A 15869-nucleotide genomic window follows, 5' to 3' on the forward strand; every position below is an offset into this window, starting at 1 on the left:
GAAGAAGGGGAGAAAATCTAAGGCAAGAAGCTTTAGCTAACTACTGCGTTGGGACAGCAGAGTGGGGAAGAAAAGCAAAATATAAAGATGAAATCTCTTCCAGAGTTTGATGGGGAAAAAAATGTGTGTCAATGGACCAGACCTACCTCCACCGTTCCCTTCCACCCCCGCCCCCTGCCCTGCATCCTCTGCCTGCAGGAAACTCTTCTTAATTGATTGAGAGGGACTGAGCCAATATGGACTCAGAAAGCAGGCGCTGAGGTCAGGCCATAAGCAGACAGCCTGTGCAAGAGGAAGGCCATTGAGAGACCTGGGCAATGCAGGTCTCCTGAAACCCCCCAAATACATGCCCAGGAAAATGAATTGACATTTACAATATGCTGCGTCCAGAGGCATGAATACCAGATTTCAACTGTTCCCATCAAGGAAGACCTTTCTGACACCTGTAGCAAGCTACAATTTAGGAGTGGGGTGGGTAGAATGAAGAAGAGAGAAAGGAAGGGAACAAGATAAAAGCCAAGCCCTCCCCCCAACATCTCATACTGGGGAAGGAGAGAAACTCAAATCTGATGGGCATTTGCCCTTTTGTGGTTTTTTGACTCGATTTTTTTATTATATTAAAGTGACTAGAAAAGCTATAACACCTGCCTGAGGTTCCATCCAGGGTGAAAAAGAACAAGAAACGAAAGCAAGTTTGAAGGGCAATCATAAGGTTACTGTCTAACTAGTCCCGCTCATTCAGTAAACCACTTACTGAAGGCTAGTTAACCGTTAGAAGTCCCCAGAGCTCTAGAAACCACAGACCCAACATGGGGCAAGAATCACAGCTTCTTTCATCCACCTGCGCCCCCAGGCTTTCTTCTCAGGCTCATCCAAAACTTGGCTGCATAAACAAGGACCTACTGTATAGTGCAGGGAACTATATTCAGTATCTTGTAATAACCTATATTGAAAAGAACCTGAAAAATATCTATATATGTATAACTGAATCACCTTGCTGTATACCTGAAACTAACACAACATTGTGAATCAATTAAAAAAGAATATATGACAACTGTAAAAAAAAATAAAATACATATGGTTTTGATGTGATTCACCATGCTAAATATACTGATTATATAAATTATTGTTGACTATTTTCTTTCCCATAAAAAAGTCTATATTATTACTTCTAATGGAACCCTAGTATTCTATTGTATTATATAGCTATAACAATTTATGTAACCAAGTCTTTATTAGTAAACAATTAGGATGCTTTCAGTTCCTCATCACTATAAACAACCTCACAATGAATATCTTTCAGCAATATCTCTGTGTTGTATCCATCATTATTTCCTTAGGATAAATTCCTATAAGCATAATTGCTGGACCAAAACATGTATTTTTTTAAAAAAAATAGATTTTGTGATAAGTTTGGACGATTATGCTCTCGAAAGGTTTGTATATAATAGAACAAATCATTTCTCCTGGACCCTCATCAACAGTGGGAGTGAGTAATTCTTTTTTTCTTTTGTACCCATATTATAGCCAATTTTTATATTGCATTTTCTTGATAGCTAGTGAGATTACTGAAGACTTCACATGTTTTCTCTGACGTGTGTTATTGTCCTTTGTGGATGGAGTTTATTATTATGATTGTCTTCATTTGTAAGCATGCTTGAAATATTAAGCATATTAAACCATTGTCATGTGCTAAGAAAACACACAACAACAATCCACCCAAAGGGAACTGAGCCTATGACTAGGCTCATAGAGCAAATAAAGAGTTCTGGAATGCAACAACTGACATTGCTAAAATACAAAACAGATAAAATTCTTAGAAAGTACATGCAATAAGCTCTACTAAGCAGCTGGCCACAGACCTAGAACATTTGACAACTTTACTGGTGATTTCAGTGGGACTCCAGACGTTTCCAAACTTGAACTCTCATCTTAGGCTTCGTATTTTGCTTTTCCAGTTTCACTAATGACAAAAACATGATTCAAATCCCTGAAGTATTCATTATAGTCAAGAGCATATCCTACAACAAGCTTGTCTGGAATTTCAAATCCAACAAAGTCAGCCTATATCCAACACTTCGAGGGGTCCTTTTCACCAGCAAGTTTGCAACCTTGACCATCTTTGGATTACGCTGCTTGACCAAGGAAAGCAAGGTTTGCATTGTTTTGCCAGTGTCAATTATATCTTCAACAATCAAGACATCTTTTCCAGTGAAAGTTAAGAGATCATCTCCATCAATTACTTTTATGTCGCCTGTTGGCTGGTCACTACAGTAGCTTTTCAGTCTGATAAAGTCTACAGTCACAGGAATGGATCTATCACTATTTCTGTTCAGGGCTTTGATGTAATCCAGCAGGTCAACAAAGAATTTATAGCCCCCCTTGAGCACACAGAGGGCCACGATGTGATGTCCTCCCATTTCCTTCATTACAGCTCAAGCAAGCCATTCAGTCCTGTCCATAATTAGTCCATGAGGAATAAACACCTTTTCCAAATCCTCAGCATAATGATTAGGTATACAAAATGAATCTAGGTCATAACCTGGTTCATTATCACTAACCTCAAATCCAAATAGTTCCTCTCATCTAACAGTAGGGAAAAAAAATCACCAAAAAAAGCTAAGTGATTCCTTAAAAGCCCAAACTTCTAGAAGTCTGAGATTGTTATAATCAACCCATGAGGTGCCTTCATAGAGATGCTCTAAGGCTGTTTGTGTAGGACCGCGTATTGGTCATGTTGGTATGTCCAGTCCCAAGACACTGGGGCTGCGGGTCGCCACAACGGAGCTGGCTGGCGTGCTGGAGTGCAGGCTGATTGTTGAGTGAAAATGTCTGGCAGCATTGGTCCAGAGTTAAGAGTCTTGAACCAGAAATGGAAAAGAGATGTGAGCCACCTTGTGGCCAAAAAACAAACCTCAAGACTCTGTAGCCTAAGTGCCCTAGGGTTGCAGGTGTGTGCACGGGGCCTTGAGTGGCCTACCGCCTGTCGGTCACACACATGGAACACAGAACACGTGCCCAGAAAATCAAAAACACGCCCAGAACTTCTCACCAGAGTGAATCAGATGCCACCGCTGCGTGACTGAGACAGTAATGCACAGTCTCGGAGATATCGGAGGTTCTTCAAGGGACATCTCCGGAGTCTTCTCTGATGGCCAACCTTCCCTGATCCTGCCCCATTTTCCAAGTCTTCCCCTTGAGTCTGAGAGCAAGGGGTTCCCTTCCCAATAAATTCTTTTTATGCTTAAACTATGCCGACATGGGCTTGTAATTCCAATCAAGAACCCTGAGTGACAGATCCACCAAGATAGCTCCTTTCCTATTGACTGACACCGTTTTCCCAAAGTGTGTTGCATGGGACACTAGTCCAGAAATATGCTCTGCCCAAAAAGGGTTCCAAGATTAAATAAGTTTGGTAAATATTCCATGCTGTGTGCCTTCTTAGAGATTCATGGTAACTGTGAGCATATTAAAGATTCTGAGACATCTTACGCTAAGAAAAGCTGTTTAGGGAATTCCCTGGTGGTCCAGTGGGTAGGACTCCGTGCTTTCACTGCCGACGGCCTGAGTTTGATCCCTGGTCGGAGAACTAGTATCCCACAAGCCGTGCAGCACAAAAAAATAGAAAAGCTGTTTAACATTGTTTATATCAGAGGTTTCCGTTACTGCTTTTCTTTTATGCTTACATGATGGATGACACTTCTCACTCTGAGAAACCCCGGCCTAAAGCCATGAAAGGAAGATTCAGAGAGACTGCAGTTTCCTCAGATTTCCAAGTTCTAGTTTGCTCTGAAGTCTTGCCACCTTCCCGGTTTAATCTCACAAAGACTCATCAGCCCCTTCACAGGTGTCCATGCTAAGCAGAGAATTTCAGCACCATTCTGTTGAATAATCTGTACCTTCCGCATTAATTTCAGATGTTTCCTTTGTTTGACATTTATAAAGTGTTTTATTCTGGCGTCTGTTAAGAGTCTATTTTGTTTCAGTCATCTTTGAATTCTGTCAATATTACCAAACTAATAACTGCTTTACAAAATATCTTAAAATATGACAGGTCCCCTTTTTTAAACTTTTTATTAATTAAAATTTTCTTAGCCATCCTTAACTTGTTCTTTCAAATTAACTTTTGGCAAGTTACAAAAACAGAGTCCTATTAAGAGTGTAAGTAAAAAAAAAAAAAGTGTAGACTTCCACGGTGGCACAGTGGTTAAGAATCCGCCTGCCAGTGCAGGGGACACAGGTTTGATCTCTGGTCGGGGAAGATCCTGCATGCTGCGGGGCAGCTAAACCCGTGAGCCACCACTACTGAGGCTGCGTGCCACAGCTACTGAAGCCCGTGTGTATAGAGCCCGTGTTCCACAACAAGAGAAACCACCGCAATGAGAAGCCCACATACTGCAACGAAGAGTAGCCCCCGCTCGCCACAACTAGAGAAAGCCCGCGTGCAGCAACAAGGACTCAATGCAGCCAAAAATAAATAAATAAATAAAAGAGTGTAAGTAAAGCTCAATTTTAGTAAATTCAGTAATTTTAGTAAAGCTGTAAAATAATTTGGGAAGATTTGGTGTCCTTAAAAATAGTCTACAGGGCTTCCCTGGTGGCGCAGTGGTTGAGAGTCCGCCTGCTGATGCAGGGGACACGGGTTCGTGCCCCGATCCGGGAAGATCCCACATGCCGCGGAGCGGCTGGGCCCGTGAGCCATGGCCGCTGAGCCTGCGCATCCGGAGCCTGTGCTCTGCAACAGGAGAGGCCACAACAGTGAGAGGCCCGCGTACCGCAAAAAAAAAAAAAAAAAATAGTCTTCATACCTAGATGCACATGAAGTTTCTCTATTTCCTTTATATCTGTCAGTCAACATTTTTCAGTTTTAAGGTAAGTCCCAACTATTTTTTAAGAGAAGACAAAGTTATTATTTGCATATGACATTTTTTTTACCTATGAAATATGAAAGAAGCATCTGGAAGATTTATCTACATTGACAAGAGAGTTCAATAATCATATGCACAAAAATAATCCACATGAGTAACTTTCCTTTATATTAAAAATATGGATATACAAAGAAATTGAGAGAATTCCAGATATATCTAGGAACAGAATTAACAGGACTGGATAATGGGTTTGCTATAGTGTGTGGAAGGATTAATAAAATTTTTCAGAATGTTGTGTGGCTTCCTTTTGCCCTACCATCACTCTCCAGTAGAATCATGTTGGGTTATATAATCTCATTCAATTTTAGAGTCCAGATAGTTGCCTCCAGATACCATTTTTCAAAGTTCTTGGCATTACTTGTCTCAGCGCTGCTGGTGTGACTTTTGGCTACTTTTATTCATTTTGTTCTTTTCATTTCGGTTGGGTGGAAGTGGGTTTGGTTAGCTAGTCAGCTCCTAGAAAACCGTCTGTAAGGTTCTCTGTGACTATTTATCTCTCACTCTTTTATGGTTGTTTGATGAAGTAGGAGGAAAAGATCATTTGCTGGAACTAAGAAAGAGTTATCTGCTTGGAACTGCATATGGGGAACTGAAAGGCAGACCGAGTATTTACAATAGCATAGAGGAGAATGAAAGAGGAAATTCATCAAAGACAAGGAAATGGACAGGCAGCCCTGAGACCACATACTGTAGTAGCCCTATGATCCAAAGTGATCCTGTAAATTTCATATGCTCTCAGACCCTTTGAATAAGGAATTTAGCATGCATGGAGGTAGGCAAGGAAATACCAAAGGCTCTTTTCTGGACCAACTTAAAAACTTGCAAGTTATACACTCAGAAAAAATATATATATATCAGTGTAAATATTGTTATCAGGGCATCAAACTATTGAGCGACAACCAATCAGAATTATGGACTTTTAAGGGTTAAAGGCTACACTTCACAGTACATAACAATCTCTGAAGTCCAGGCATCTTAAAAGACTCCTTTGTTATATGAAAACAGAGCAGGATTATGCACTTTCAACAAGTCTTCCCACTGGCAGGAGAATAAAACTAATGCTCTTTGTGAGTATTCTCAATATACCTCTTTATCAGAACTCACTTTCAATAGGTCCGCTTTCCTCTAGTTTTACGGGAGGGAATATTTTCTCCTTAAGTTTACAAGATCTTTTTTATGAGCACCATCCTCAAGGTTAAACCTATTCTCAAGGTTAAGTTCACTAGTCCAGGAGAAAAAGAAAGTGCTGAGAAACCTCAGTATGGGGGAAAAGAAAGGTAGAAGAGAATTTCAAGTAAATGGAATATGCAGGGATGTGCTCATAGATGTTTAACAGCTGGTCCTCTGGGTCTAGAGGGAAACCCTCTTTTGTAATATTTGCTAATTACCGTTGTGTAAACATCCCTATATTAGCCAATTTCAAGTTACCATCATGATGTCACTGAATGCAGAGTTGGGAAGATATGCACACGATAGGCTCTTGAGAGCCAATAAGGTCCAAATGCCAGCACATCACTAAGGGACAAGTAGTATTTTCCAACTATGGTCCCAATCTATCCAATTATGTGGTTTTTTCCAAGCTTGCTCTACAGGAAGGAGAGGAGGAGATTCCGATGTAGGTTTGGGACAGAATGTCAGGGGTACTGTCAAATGCCATCAGGGAGACTCAGAGTGGGGAAAAGATGCAAAAACTCAGTATAAAATGGTAGAAACGAGTCCCTGTTCCTCTTGGAGATCCTCTATTCCAAGAACTTATTTGTCCATTTATACCAATTTCCACCAAGAAAGTGCTATTGCTTGTTGTAAGTTCTCTCTGTAAATTCCAGAATGAACCATTCCTCTTCCCTGGCCACAGGAGACCTGGCTGCCTCCACAACCATAACTGCCTGATATGGGCAGGGTTCCCTTTTCTTGGTGTGACGTATGGTCCCCTTCTCAGGAGACAGTGACTGACAGGGAAACCCCCTGATTCTTGGGTACTTTCCCAGGGACAAGAACCACAGGGACCACAAAGGCCCCATGTTTGGCTACCAGAGAGATGGGTGGGGGAACAGCTACATGCTACAAGGAATAAAAATCCTTTCCATGGGTGTGGCAACTCCAGGGGCCTGGGGACATTTGCCGGGTATATGGGAAGAAATAAGCTGCATCATGGGATTTTAAAACATAAATCTGGGGGCTTCCCTTGTGGTGCGGTGGTTGGGAGTCTGCCTGCTGATGCAGGGGACACGGGTTCGTGCCCCGGTCCGGGAGGATCCCACATGCCGCGGAGCGGCTGGGCCCGTGAGCCACGGCCGCTGAGCCTGCGCGTCCGGAGCCTGTGCTCCGCAACGGGAGAGGCCACAACAATGAGAGGCCTGCGTACCGCAAAAAAAACAACAAAAAAAAACATAAATCTGACCAAGTCCCTTGCTTCAAAGGGATTCTTCCTTGATTCTCATTATCCTTAAAAGAAAATAAAAAATCTTTAACAAAACCCTTCAAGATCTGGCACCTGTCTGTCTCTGCATTCTCATCTCTCCCCATTCATTCCCCCGGGCCTCTTTATGTTTGGAAATATGCCAGACCTGTTTCTTCCTCGGCCTTTTGCACTTGCAATTGCAGATATGTACACATATGTATGTATGTATGTATGTATATTTTCTCCTTGCTGAACCATCTGAAAGTAAATTGCAGCTTTCTAGTAGTATTTAATATTTCAGCATTTATATCCTAAAAACAAGGACATTCTCTACATAATCATAATATCATTGCCACACCCAAGGAATTTAACATGGCTGCAATATCTAAGCTGTACATAAATGTCCTCTTAAAAAACAGTCCCTTGTAGCTGGGGGGGTTTCCCGACTCTAAGATCCAATTAAGATTGGTACATTGTGTTTGACTGTCATGGCTCTGTAGTTTCCTGTAACCTACAACAGCCTCACCACCTCCACAGTCACTCACACACACCTCTTTTTATCTTTCATGCCATTGACATTGTAGGAAGTCCAGGCCAGTCGCTTATAGAATGCCCCCAATTCTGGGTGTGTCAGATTGTTTCCTCATGATTAGATTCAAGTTATGGATTTCTTTTTTTAAAAAAAAACTGCGAGTGCAATTTGACAGCCCCTCATGGGCAGGGCATTGAGTGCTGACTGAACCAGGAACCCAGCATGTGTACACCAGCCATGGCCTAGCCTGGCCTCCAGGTGTCCCCTGGGCTTCACAGCCCTGAAGCTGCTCATATCCTGAACCCTCCTGGCTGGAACCAAAGAATTTTCTGGGCCAATAAGTGTTCCAGAGCTCCTGGGGCCAAGTGTTTATTGTCTTCTGACAGTGATACCTGAGCCCTGGGGCAAACATGTCTTGATAGAGGACATAGAAACTAGGAAGCAACTCTATCCAGAAGCCCATGTTCTGGGAACCCCTCACCAAGACCAAGAAGATGCCCCATTATTAAGCAGAGAGATGGTTTCCTGCCAGTGTTGGCCCTGGGTGTATCCTTAAGGTCTCCATTGTGGGACCATGAACCAGACCTATCACATATCTGTGATACCAACCACACCTAGCTGGTTGCACAGGACGATGCCTTTACTGTGTGACCCTGGGAACAGGGGCTGGGCCCAAATCCACTGAGATGGACCGGGATCTTCTAATGGTGCCTTTAGCCATCCAGGAATTTGGCTTGGCCCAGTTCAAAACTAAAGTGGTTGAATGAAGTCTTCTACTGCTGGCCAAGACAGGGTAACAGAGATAATGTTTACTCTCCCGCCTGGTGGAGGCGGGGAGAGGGGCGGAGAACATTCAGGAAACAATGGTCTTTAAAACACTGGACATCAGGCAATGAAGGATGTGATGTGTGAGATGAAGGAAACAAGTGAAGTGAGCCCTAAGATCGCCCCAGTCTACTCTCTTGAGAGTTTCCACAGCACAGGGAGGAAGAACAGGCAGAGCCAGGCAGACTCCCTGGGTTGAAGAGACAGAGCTGAGAGTCCGGGGAGACTGAGGCAGCCAGAGTACATAGGACAGAGCACCCAAGAGAAGACAGCTGCTCAGATACAGAGCTCCTGAGACCTAAAGAGGGCCCCCTGCAGCTTCCAGAAGAGGACTAATCATGCATGTGTGTGAGAGAAGCACACGAGGCCAGGGAGAGGACCGCGCAAGAGAATTAGAAGGAGTAGTGTGGGCGTTCACACAAAGCCTGGAATAGTGCCTGTTTCCATCAGCCAGATGGAAAAACTGTAATTCACGGGGCCCGGGGTAGAGTTCTCAGGAAGGCCTTGTCTCAGCTGTAGAGGATTCCTAGCCCTAGACTGGGCACTTCTCTGGACCTGCCTCACAATCCGTAAGAGCTAAATCTGAAAGGACCTGTTACCCAGTAACCTTACTGCACCCCCAGAATAAAGTAAAGAAGATTCACAAATATGCAAAACTATCCAGTGTCCGAAAAGGAAAAATTCATAATATCCGGAATCTAATCAAAAATTACCAGGGGGCTTCCCTGGTGGCACAGCGGTTGAGAGTCCGCCTGCCGATGCAGGGGACGTGGGTTCGTGCCCCAGTACGGGAGGATCCCACGTGCCGCAGAGCGGCTGGGCCCGTGAGCCATGGCCACTGAGCCTGCGCGTCCGGAGCCTGTGCTCCGCGGCAGGAGAGGCCGCGATGGCGAGAGGCCCGCGTACCGCAAAAAAACCCACAAAATTACCAGGTGTGCAGAGAGGAAGAAAAAACAGACCCATAATGAGAATAATCAGTCCCCTGAAATCAACCCAGAGTTGATATAGCCCTTAGAATTAGCAGAGAAAGACATTAAAACAGACATATAACTGTATTCCATATGTTTAAAAAATGAAGTAGAGGGAATTACCTGGTGGTCCAGTGGTTAGGACACTGCGCTTCCACTGCAGGGGGCACACCCAGGTTACATCCCTGGTCAGGGAACTAAGATCCCACAAGCCACATAGCATGGCCAAAAGAAAAAAGAAAAAAAGAAGTAGAGGCATGGAAGTTTTTAAAGAAGACCCAAATCAAACTCCTAGAGATGAAAACACTAATGTCTAAGATCTAAAAAAAAAAAAAAAAAGACATGGGATGAGATTAACAAAAGATGGGACATTGCAGAAGAAAAGATTAGTAAACCTGAAGGCATAGCAACGGAATCGCAAATGAAATACAGAGAGAAAAGAGACTTTAAGAAATGAAAAGGGCATCAGTAGTTATCGGACTTTAAGCAGCCAATTGGATTTCCTGAGGAGAGAAGGGACAGAAAATTTTTTGAAGAAAAATAGCTGAGACCTTTCCAAACTTAAAGAAAACTATAACCTGCAGATCCAAGTTCAACAAACCCCAAGCAAAAGAAACATGAAGAAATCTACATGAAGAAAGGCACATCAGAGTCAAACTGCTCAAATTAACATAGTCAGTATTATCAAGGGTTTTAAATATATCTTAGCCAAGCTAGAAAGTGAAGGTCCTTCCAAGATGCCTGTCAAGACAGCAGAGGAAGCCTCGGGGAGAAATGAAAGAGATGATAGCATCCATGGGGACACACCAGCTAGGCGACCACCAGGCAGCAGTGGCAGGAAGTATTCCGTGTGGCCAGCCCGGCCCCTGGCGTGGCCAAGGCCCTCACCACTACTGCCACCACACGACAGTCTGACATGTGCCCTACCCCCACTTCCAGCCCTGTGCCCCAGGTGTACTTTGTCATGAAAGTCACCTTTCAGTCCTATGTACTGTTTAGGGTGTGTCCTCTTTTGCATCTAGAGCCTACCACAAATTATTACATGGCCTCATCTATCCAAAACAACCTCTCTTAGCTGGACCCGCTTAGCCCCCTTTAAATGGGTAAGGAAACTGGAGAAAAGAGTCACAGTGGTTTGCCCAGGATAACAGATAATATGTGACAGCGCAAGAGTTCAAACCCAGCCTGCGTCTGAAATCAACGATTTTCCTGGCAAAGACAGTTGGGGAAGCATAATACGGCTTCGACTATAAGCTCCATGGGGTCAAGGATCTTCACCTGTTTTGCTTTCTGTTGCATCTCAAGTGCTTAGAACAATATAAGCCATTCCAATAAATATGTTAAATGAATAACCAGCTCTGAAGTCAGACAACCTTTGTTCAGATCTTGGCTCCACTCTTTCCCAGCTTTATGACCTCAGAGCAAATCATCCCAGCCGGACAGGGTTAATAATCAATAGTACCTACCTGCACGACCTGTCAGGCTTCACTGTGGAGATTCATAAAAATGACTAGCAGTGTCTACCACAGTAGACATTCAATAAATGTGTTAAAAATTAAAATAAGTAAATAAAGGAACCTAGTGAAGGCTCCCCGTTACCTATCCGGGCTTTTATTCTTGTGGCCAATGTTTTATCCTTTGCAGTTCTCTGCTTTCCTAAATTTAGAGGCTATTTGAACCCCATCTCTCCTGTGAGGCCACCAAAAGGGAGGCTGACAGTGGAGAAGGAAGGCCTGCGGAAGGGGTACAGACACCGTTGACAGCTCCTGCCTGTCTCATTTACCTACCACCCAAAGGAGGCAGTTTGGGAGAATGACTGAGGTCAAAGGGCAGGGAATGAGGCGGACAGTGTGTGCAGACAGACATCCACGTCCTTCATACACTGCTGAGGCCATCCAGGGCCACGGCCACCACAGACCAGCCGCCTGGTTAAGGAGGTGAAAGAGGGCGGGCCTCTGCTCTGGGGTACCAAGCACCTCAAAGGCCTCCCCTGATCCCTGTCACCCCTCACTGCCAACAGCTCAATGAAGGTGGGGATCTGGATGGGCACCCGGAAAGGAAGAGGCCAAAAGGGGGTTCCCATTCTTAACCAAAGGGAGTGTGTTAGTCTGAGTCCTCCGAGAAGTAAATGTCAATACAGAATGAAGCATGCAATAAATGTATTAGGGGAAATGCCTGTGGGGGAAATCTGGAAGGGCTAGAAGAGGCTGGGGAGCCGTCAGACCCCAGTGAAGTAGAGAAGAGAGGAGGTTGGGTGGAATCATCCCAGTGTGATCGTCATCCAAGGAGTTTTTGGCAAGGCCAATGGGGAGTACTGGAGCCAGTGACCCATCAAAGGAGTCTTACATCCCCCAGGCATCCCCTTGGTATCCTGCCTTAGTGTCCCCACTGCACTCTGCCTTTGACTGTGAGAACACTGTCAGAAGTGTGGCCTCAACACCCAGGAGGTGATGGATTTCAGAGCGCAGCAGCTGAGGACCTCCATCAATTACACTCCCCGGAGTTGGAGATCTGACAGGCTCATTTTCATGCTCGCCATGGGGCGGGTCTAGCAGAGTGGAGGTTAAGGACAAGAAAGGGGTAAAAGGGTTCTTGCAGAAACCTTCAAGGGCATGAAATTTCTCTGAAGGTTGCTATGAGCTTCTCACCAATCTGTGACTCAAATTTTTCTGCCGAATCAGGACACCTCCTCCTCTTTCTTGGAGGCCTCATTTGTTTCAAATTCATGCTGCAAACAAAATGAGAAAGAGAAAGAAGAAAGAAGATGATCATTCCAGAAAGGACCTATGGGTCATCTCATCTAGCCCTCTGCCACTGGGGGCCCCTGCAGGCCGGGGCCAGCAGAGTATTGCTGTGGCTATGCTGGGGGCAGTATGGACCCAGATGTAGGGAGTGTATATCCCCCAGGAGAGCACAAGCACTTGACTATAGAGCTCAGATCAGACGGTTCCCACCCACCCCCAACTGGGGCTCTACACTCTGGATGGGGAGAAGAATCAACCTCTCAAGGAAACCTACAAAAGACCCTTTGCTCCAAATTCAGCCCCAGCTGCTGCCGGGTCTTTCTTGAGTTCAGCAGCATCTCCCTGCTCACAATCTTCCCCTTTCTCAGCACCCCTTCCTTCCTCTTCCTCCACATCGCCAGATGAAGCCAGCAGGAGAACGGCAGCTGCTAAGATGCTTAAGCACAAGGGCCAGATCTTCCCCAGTGGGCTTCCCCAGAGCTGCAGGGGAGCAGACAGCTGCCAAAGCAGAGAAGCGCCGAGAAAGAAAAGCTGTGTCCCAAGGCACCCCAGGGGAGGACCATGCCTTGGCAGTGCTTTGAGGAAGGAGTGGGGAGACCTGATCAGACTTCCCCTCCAGAGTGTGGTTCCCTCCTTGTCTGCTGAGCCCTGGACTGACCTGTTCTGAAGGGTCCCCCAACCTAGTTCCCATCCCAAGATTAGAAAAACCAGCAGGATGATTTGCCTGGGGCTCCGCACTCTCGGAAAGGGCTGGGTGGGGTGCCCGCAGGACTAGGAGGTAAGGCGCTCACCAGGGTACCCATTGCCAGCTGGGTCTGCTCCATCCAGCAGGCATAGCCCCCGCCCCCTGCCCCCCCAGTCAGCGGCACCAGGGCAATGCACATGTCGAATGTTGCATCTCCATTGAGCAGAACGTCACCAGAGTCCCCAGGCCCCACTCACCGAGCACCTAGTCCTTCTTCCAGTGAAACAAGATGGAGTAAGGGCAAAGGCCAGAGGCAAGGGCAGACAGGTGATGCTGTCTTCTGGAGCACTCTGACAGGACACAGTCACCTTGGGAGGCATTGAGGGCAGAGAGCAGAGAACGAGAGAGAAGATATCTGACCACAACTCACCTGGGTTCCCCATGCTTCTCACTCACAGACCACCCCCTCAAACCTGTGCCCAGAAGCCAGGCCAGGAGAACACACCTGTAGGGAGGGGCTCCGGATTCACAGTCATTGCTAAGTCTCCATGTCCATCACCCTTGGAGAAGACCTAAATCCGTTTCTAAAACTTAAATCGGACCATGGCACTCCCCTGCTTAAAATTCTTCCATAACTTTCCATCCCTCACTGGGTAAAGTCTTCAAAAAGTAGACTCGAGAACCCCAAATGACCTGGCAGCTGAGGCCCACCTCTCAGCAGCCTCTGAACCCGGGGCTGTATTAGTGCTATTGTGGTGATGAACACTTTAATCAAAACCACGAATAAATGCTTACTTTATGAGCCTCATGCTGCATTTGGAAAGGCAGGGAACACGTAGTGCACGTAGAAGGATGTACAGCAGGTGTTGGTGCAGATGTCAGAAACACAGGACAGTGCTGGAGCTGCAATCTTGGTTTCCTCATGCTGTGTATCTTTGGGCAAGTTACCTAACCTCCCTGTGCCTCAGTTCCCTTCTATATAATGGGAGCTAAGATAGCATCTATCTCATAGGATTGTTCTGAGAGTTAATGAGTTAATACAAGTTTTGAGGAAGGCTGGCACTCGGTAAGCAAGTGTTGGGTATTATTAAGTAACTGAGACACACAGACTTGACTTCCCGGGCTGTATTTGATTGCATCCAGCCCTAAACTTGTCCCTAAGCTGTGATCCACTGCCTCTGCTCACACAACTACAAACCCCATTTCCACCAGGTTTTCTTGTTTTTTGTTTTTGGTCATGTTCTGGAAAGGAAGCCTTTAGCTCTGCTTTTGGAGACACAGACATCCACAAGCTTTATCTTTCCCCCTCCTTAATTCACACTCAGGCTCACATATTGGTCCATCCATCTCTTGTGTTTCTTATACACGTCTGGTCATTAAACAAAGATCATGTCACTGTAGAGTTCACTTCTCATTAGTCAGCAGGAAGAACATGGAATCCTGTTCCTGAGGGCCCTGCCGCTGCTATTCCCTTTGTGTTATTACAATTACATGGATGCTCTCGCCTCCAGTGACCCGTAGATGGCACTATTACCTTTGGCTGGGCACAGCAGGACTGTGCTGCTTAGAGTAATATTTTTACTATGGGTGTGAATCTGGTCCTCCTTGCAATTCTGTAGGACGGAGTGATAGATACGATGGAATCCTGGCTTTCCAGGGATTTCCAGACCCCCTCAATAAATGTGGCCAGTAATACTAGTAATCCTATCCCTACCCCTTCCTCCCTAGGCCAGTAAATGGATAAAGACTTCAGTAAATGGATAAAGTTGCCAGATTCTTTGAACAGAGAGACAGGTGCTGGCTTCATGGAAGACAGACAGCTGCGGGCCTTATCCCCACGGAGCAGACACAGAGGATCAGTCGTGGTCTTTGGGACAGAGTGGAGGTGGCCTCTTTCCCCCAAACTGTTGCATACACCAAGCCCTGACAAGTTAGGTCCTGAGAGTCTAGAACCTCTAGAAACACCAGGGTCCCCTGTTGTGAGGCAGTTCCCAAAAACAGGAGTCAGGCGGCAGTGGGACTGCACACATCCTTGCTCCACCAAAGTTGTTCTTATCAAGGTCATGGTGAAATGACCATTTTGTTTTTCTTATAGTCTGAATGTTTACATCCCCCAAAATTCATATGTTGAAATCCTAACCCCACTGTTATGGTATTAGCAGGTGGGGGCTTTGGGAGGTAATTAGATCATGAGGGTGGAGCCCTCATGAATGGGATTAGTGCCCTTATAAGAAGAAACATGAGAGATGACTTCCCTCTCCACCATGTGAGGGTACAAAGAAACAACAGTTGTCTGTAAACCAGGAAGAGAGCCTTTGCAGAACCCAACTGTGCTGGTACCCTGGTCTCAGCCTCCCAAACTTCAAAACTGTGAGAAATAAATGTTTGCTGTTTAAGCTGCCCAGTCTGTGGTTTTCTGTTATAGATGCCTGAAATAAGACACTTTCCAAATCCAATAGGCACTTTCCTCTCTTTGTCTTTTCTTACCTCTTTGCACCATTCCATACAAACCCCACCCCCTTCAAACTCCCAGTGCCCTTGGATTTTGTGGTCCCACATGCTCCTGGTTTTTTCCTATTTCCCTGGCTGCTCCTACTCAGAAATCTTCCTGAGCTCCTTTTCTTCTACCTTTCATCTAGTGTCGGTCTTCCTTGTAGGTCTAATCTTGATGCTCTTCCCTGCTCTCCACACAAATTCTCCCTGGGTAACCTTCCTTCCCTCCTCACTCCCCAATTCTCTCTCAACCTAAATCAGTCAGCCAGACTCCCCTTCACTTGCTTATCACA

The 15869-nt window shown here is 45.4% G+C and overlaps 1 pseudogene across 1 annotated transcript; it reads right to left on the reverse strand.

The window, feature by feature from the left end:
• Positions 1-1932: 1932 nt before the first annotated feature.
• On the reverse strand, positions 1933-13282 carry LOC309834120 (hypoxanthine-guanine phosphoribosyltransferase-like; annotated as a pseudogene). Its single transcript has 2 exons — positions 13123-13282; positions 1933-2542 (listed from the first exon to the last, which is right to left on the reverse strand). The product of its transcript is annotated as a hypoxanthine-guanine phosphoribosyltransferase-like (transcript).
• Between the last annotated feature and the right edge of the window lie 2587 nt (positions 13283-15869).

The sequence above is a fragment of the Grampus griseus genome (genome assembly GCF_964374135.1).
Source record: "Grampus griseus genome assembly, chromosome: 15".
In the NCBI taxonomy this organism is placed as follows: Eukaryota; Metazoa; Chordata; class Mammalia; order Artiodactyla; family Delphinidae; genus Grampus; species Grampus griseus.